This window comes from Salmo trutta, chromosome 37 (genome assembly GCF_901001165.1).
Source record: "Salmo trutta chromosome 37, fSalTru1.1, whole genome shotgun sequence".
NCBI lineage: Eukaryota > Metazoa > Chordata > Actinopteri > Salmoniformes > Salmonidae > Salmo > Salmo trutta.
Window position 1 is genome coordinate 23,121,550 of NC_042993.1, and position 6,866 is coordinate 23,128,415.

The window sequence follows — 6,866 nt, forward strand, 5'->3', positions numbered from 1 at the left end:
ACTCTGATGTCATGGTTTTCCACTGTCATGTGAGTCAGCGAACCATGCACGCCCCAAAAGTCGTCATCACACAAAGGCAGAAACTCAAATGTTACTCAATTTCATCATTTCTTTGAGTTTGGGGATAGAGTAGATATTTTTACACTATTTAACATTTTGTCTTATTTGGTAGAAAAGGAAAAAACAATCGATATGAACTGCTTTATTTCATGACTGGAGTTTGTGAAGAGGTCAAATATTCTTGCACCCAGAATAAAATAAGTGAAAATGTAAAAGGGCAAAGGTAGAAGAATGCTTCATCTAATGACATGATTGACAAATGTGCGGAGGAAAATGTGCAAAAGTGATTACGTGTGATTGATTGTTTGAAATATGCTTAGCCTCATTCTTAGTCTCAAATCACAACCCTTATCAGTATGACTATTTACTGACCATTATAACGTTTAGATCCAAGATGTTTCTCATCAAGAAACCCTCCAAGATGTTTTGCTTGACTTGGTTATACTGCACACCTGGGAGATCTGCCTTAATAAATACCTGATGTGTAGCGCCAGTTAATTCCCCTATAAAATAACTCCCTTCTTCCTGTGAGCCCGGCTGGTGTTTATCAAACGAGGTAACGTCCTGTCATGTGACCCTGGTTTCTCCCAGAGCCCACCTGTGTGGACTTTTCTCTTAATCCCTGCAGCCCTTTTCTCTGCTTTGAATACTTAGACTACTGAGTGTAACTAATTCTCCCCTATCTCTTTCTTTGTCCTTTTCTTTCAAGCCGCTTATTCACTGAATTCGTTAGTAGGCAGTGTGCTGCGAGAGAGAGAAAAACTTTCCAATTAAAGGACTTAGCAGGCTTTTATAATAGGCTATTACTGTCATCTTAAATCCAACACTTGTTTTTTCTCACATTGTGAAACCAGATAATGATTATTTATCAGATCAGTGTGAACATTTAAAACCTTTTCTGAAGTTTCTAACTTGTAATTAGTGTTTTGAATGTGATGTATTCCCTATTTGGACCTACGAGTGTACTGTGAAGACATGCCAAAGTATGTTTTTAATGCAAAATAGGACAATAAAGTTAGTACAAATCATCCCATATAATAGCCATGGGTCTTTGTAACATTTCCTACAATGATAGTTTTTAACGTGTAACACCCCCAGCTTTATCATTCAAAACATGTCAATTTAACAAGTGTTGTTACTAGTGGGGTTTAATTAAATGTGTTTAACAGGCTCTTCTCCCTCCTCACACATGCTGCACAGACACTGCAGCTGACCAGGGGGGCTGTGGAGGCAGATAGTCCCCTGGGACGGTCAAGCAGGCCCCGGCAGGGCCTTTTCTCAGAGTAGACACCCATTTGTTGCCTCCCTCCCTCCCTCCCTCCTCTCCTCGAGCCCCCCTGACCGCCAACCTGGAGGGGTCAGCTGTGCAAAAGGAGACCTGGTCCAGAGCCGGGAGCGTAAATCAGGGGCCATCGCGGGAACCCTGTCTTGCCCAGGGTCCCAGCCCGGCCTGGCACCATCACTCCTGGCTCTGACGTAGAGCAGGCTACCACTGAGGTGGGTTCCCAGTGATGGATCACCCAGACCGGGACACGTGGGCAACCCGGGACCCCCTGAATGATCCATCATCACCAGTGACCAGCCAGAGGGAAAGCAGCCTCTCTACCAGGGTTGGCTGTAATTTGTTTTAATTTTTAATATTGTCCATCCATGAATTTAATTTCCATTCAGTTCATGAATTGAAGATAACACATTATATGTCAACATTATTTATCGTTTTAAATGAATACATTTCAACGTATTACCAATTGGAAAGCAATTGATCCTAACCCATGCTACCTATAGACCGTCAGAATTTTCTGATTGAGTTCTGAACTAGCAGTTCAATAAACTCTACAAACTCTAATCTCATAACAACTCATGACTGATATCAACCAATCAACTTCGGCATTTTTGTTGCTACAGCACTATGCTATGCTGGTTTAAAATCGTTGACGTGTCCTCCTCGCCACTCCCTCATAACAGCACCTGGAATTGTGACAGGTAAATGTAATTTGCAGAGACAAGTCTTTGCTTCCCGAGGCAGTAGACTTTATTGCAATTGCCTTCACCCTTCGCTTTTTGCCCCTGTTGTAGTAGTTTACGTCTCCGCCTGAGGCCTGACTCTAATAGACAGGGTCATAAAATGGTTGTGTTACTGTTTTCTTTTTTCAAACCAGTGACACCAGTTGTTCACCTTCCTTACAGGGCCTTTTGTAAGGCCTGACAGGTCGTCTATTCCAGACAGGGACGTTTGTAGAAGTCAACCTTGAGTTGACTCCTATTCAATAAGGACCATCTTTATGAGCTTTTCAGCACTTAAAAAAATGTATGGGAAAAATGGCCGCTTGGATGGTTGTTTTAGCTCTGTTGAATATTGTTGATTTAGTTGCATATTTTAAAGTTATCCTGTTTGTTGATGTACTGAAATATTTCAATAAAACCTCCTAAAACATTAAAATGTTTACTAATTTATCGGAAAAACAGCACATTGGGAAAAGATGTTCGTTCACTGTTTGTTTAGGCTATCACCAACAATGTTTTCATGCCATTACTCTTACATGTTTTTGTAATAACAGATATTTTGGCAGGTCCTGGGGTTGAGGGTAGGACAAGAGGACCTTCACGTTGACACATACAGCCGAGACAGAAATAGAAACACACGGCCATGATAGGGTTAGGACGTCATTCTGAGAACCACCAACATCTTTCACCCTGTCTTCTGGCTCTAAGCCATCCACAATAATTAGAAAAGACAGGCTAATATGTCAAATTGATAAGGAAGTAAGTGAACTGTGATACACCCTGTATGTGAGTTTGACCACCTCTATTGACCAACCCTTTATATTCCACAATTTGAGTGATTATCCCCTGTTGCTATAACACTGACATTTTGTTATGGTGAGAAATGAAATAAAAAGTATTATGGGATTTAATAATTACTGCATTGAAGAATTGACAAAAGGCATTGTCATAATGAAATAATGAAGCCATGTCATCATTCTGTCAACGCTGTACTTCACATCAATATAACATTTGCACATACTGCCCTCATGTGGTAACATTAGTACTACATTTAGAGTTCCATTTCAAAATCAAAACACAGCAATTTTTTAAACCTATATTGCGGATGTGTATGCAAAGGTAGTATGCAAAACAAAAACATTACATGCAATATTTCATAAAATTTGTATAATGATATAATGTAATAAATAATGCCAACCACAAAACTGCCCCAATGCACCTGAGAAAACATACTCTTTATTCTGTCTTGACTTCTTGTACTTCTGCCCTCACATACACAACATTTAATTTTCAAACAAAACAGACACACTCCATCACTTCATATCATATCATATAGTTCAATGTACCACATACTACTGAACTACAAGATCTTGAGCCATTCTAGAGTCTAATCTAAAACCCAACTCTTCTTGAATTAAACTGCCAAGAGACCGAAGTCATGCTGCTCATTTAGAAACAACCTCTCAAGCAGTAATGAAATGATATCACACTAGTTTACAACAATGTTAATAGACACCATATTTAACTGCAGGCATATGGGCGTGCAGGTTTTTGTTCCAGACCTGATTAAACTACAGGCATATGGGGCGTGCAGGTTTTTGTTCCAGACCTGATTAAACTACAGGCATATGGGGGGTGAAGGTTTTTGTTCCAGACCTGATTAAACTACAGGCATATGGGGCGTGCAGGTTTTTGTTCCAGACCTGATTAAACTACAGGCATATGGGGGGTGCAGGCTTTTTTTCCAGACCTGATTAAACTAATCAAGGTCTTGAACAGACAACACATTTTAATAGATAAGTTAGTGCTGGAACCAAAGCCTGCACAGGCTGTTACTCTCTAGAACCAGGGTTGATGACTGCTGAGTTTCGGTCAGTCCCATCCAGCCTTGAGTTTCTCCTCCACCGTGTGGTCCCCCTTGGATCCTCCCATGCAGGGTGGGCTCTGGCTATACTGGGGTTGCTGCCCCACTGCTGGGGTGTCTTGGCCTGGATGGCCAGCACGTGGATACAGGTCTTCAGCTCCTCGGCTAGGGTCTCGTTGAGAAGGCGGTGGCGCTGTAGCAGGGAGAGGCAGTCGAATCGTGGGCTGACCACCAGGACTCGGAAGTGGGACTCGGATCCAGGGGGCACGGCGTGCATGTGGCTCTCGTTGTGGACTTCCAGGTGTTCTGGCTCCAGCTGCTGGGTGAGCTTGGTCCGTATGGCCCCCTCCATGAGCAGGTTGGGATCAGGAGCCATGTGGGGTCTGAAGTGGGCTAAGGGCCATGGTGAAGGTGTGGGTGGTGGAGATTGGACGAGCATAGCTGAGAACACTGGGCAACATTCAGAGGATTGGGGCAGGCGACGAAAGTAGCCAGCTTGCAATGAAGAAGTGGTCTGGTGTTCTCTCTTCAGGTTCAGAAGTTACACTCTCAGAAAAAAAAGGTGCTATCTAGAACCTAAAAGGGTTCTTCGGCTGTCCCACCTGTGGAAAGGGTTCTACATGGAACCCAAAATGGTTCTACCTGGAACCAAAAAGGGGACTACCTGGAACCAAAAAGGGTTCCAGGTAGTGAGATAGACTGCACTTGTGAAGGTAGTAAATGACCTTATAATGGCGTCAGACCGATGCTTTGCATCTGTCCTCATGCTCCTAGACCTTAGTGCTGCTTTTGATACCATCGATCACCACATTCTTTTGGAGAGATTTGAAACCCAAATTGGTCTACACGGACAAGTTCTGGCCTGGTTTAGATCTTATCTGTCGGAAAGATATCAGTTTGTCTCTGTGGATGGTTTGTCCTCTGACAAATCAACGGTAAATTTCGGTGTTCCTCAAGGCTCCGTTTTAGGCTCCGTGCTAGCCTCTCTACACTGGCCAACTGTTAAGGCAAGGGCTGATTTCAAGGTTTTACTGCTAACCTGCAAAGCATTACATGGGCATGCTCCTACCTATCTTTCCGATTTGGTCCTGCCGTACATACCTACATTTTCGCTACGGTCACAAGACGCAGGCCTCCTTACTGTCCCTAGAATTTCTAAGCAAACAGCTGGAGGCAGGGCTTTCTCCTATAGAGCTAAATTTTTATGGAATGGTCTGCCTACCCATGTGAGAGACGCAGACTCAGTCTCAACCTTTAAGTCTTTATTGAAGACATCTCTTCAGTAGATCCTATGATTGAGTGTAGTCTGGCCCAGGAATGTGAAGGTAAACGGAAAGGCACTGGAGCAACGAACCGCCTTTGCTGTCTCTGCCTGGCCGGTTCCCCTCTCTCCACTGGGATTCTCTGCCTCTAACCCTATTACATGGGTCACTGGCTTACTGGTGCTCTTCCATGCCGTCCCTAGGAGGGGTGCGTCACTTGAGTGGATTGAGTCACTGACGTGATCTCCTGTCTTATCCGGTGTCCTGTGTAAATTTAAGTATGCTCTCTCTAATTCTCTCTCTCTTTCGCTCTTTTTCTCTTTCTTTCTCTCTTTCTCTCTTTCTCTCTTTCTTTCTTTCTCTCGGAGGACCTGAGCCCTAGGACCATGCCTCAGGACTACCTGACCTGATGACTCCTTGCTGTCCCCAATCCACCTGGCTGTGCTGCTGCTCCAGTTTCAACTGTTCTGCCTGTGGCTATGGAACCCTGACCTGTTCACCGGACGTGCTACCTGTCCCAGGCCTGCTGTTTTCAACTCACTACTGACAGCTGGAACGGTAGAGATACTCTGAATGATCGGCTATGAAAAGCCAACTGACATTTACTCCTGAGGTGCTGACCTGTTGCACCCTCGACAACCACTGTGATTATTGTTATTTGACCCTGCTTGTCACCTATGAACATTTGAACATCGTGGCCATGTTCTATTATAATCTCTACCCGGCACAGCGAGAAGAGGACTGGCCACTCCTCATAGCCTGGTTCCTCTCTAGGTTTCTTCCTAGGTTCTGGCCTTTCTAGGGAGTTTTTCCTAGCCACCGTGCTTCTACACCTGCATTGCTTGCTGTTTGGGGCTTTAGGCTGGGTTTCTGTACAGCACTTTGTGACATCAGCTGATGTGAGAAGGGCTTTATAAATACATTTGATTGATTGATTCTCCTATGGGGACAGCCGAATAACCCTTTTGGAATGAAGAACCCTTTTGGAACCATTTTTTCTAAGTGTAGCTTGCATCCAGTAGCTTGCTATCTGCTGTTAAGCTAGCTATTTTACAGCAGACCCTGCTTTACATAGCTACAGTATCTGTTATCTATAGCTACAACATCTGTTCTTTAATACATGAAAATGCAATGCTGCCCAATGACGTGTGCTAATTTCTTTCACAACATACTATGACTAGCTACGTTAGCTGGCTAACGTTATCTAACTGGTTAGTTAGCTACTTGCAGTAATCACTGCCACACAGACTGCATTTCGTAGCCTCAAATAGTACCTTAGCTAGATTGTGTTGTTATTACCAAATGATCAAAGCTGTAATAACCCAAAGTGAGTTGTAATGCGTCCTCAGTTATCCAACGTACACAGGAAGTGCTGCCTGGTTTGGACTGTCTGGGACTTTGTAGTCTTTATAGACGGCCTGGGACTCATATTTGCAGCAGTAAATTGTAGTCTTTGTAGGCTAGTAAATCTAGTACTGGTGGAGGTTTGTTGCAAAGTACATTTTTTCTCAAAGAGCTATCATGCCTGTTGGTGAAATTACGTTGAACCAACGTGGAATAAGACGTTGGATTGACATCTGTGGCCAGTGGGATGCTGTTCTGACCCCTAGGCGCAGAAGTCAAGAAATCCATTTTATCATTGATGATCAATTCAGTAAATTAAATAATTACAAGGG

General features: G+C 43.5%; 1 pseudogene; it reads right to left on the minus strand.

Moving 5' to 3' along the window:
- Positions 1 to 3,936: 3,936 nt before the first annotated feature.
- Positions 3,937 to 4,453, minus strand: LOC115177543 (bolA-like protein 1; annotated as a pseudogene).
- Between the last annotated feature and the right edge of the window lie 2,413 nt (positions 4,454 to 6,866).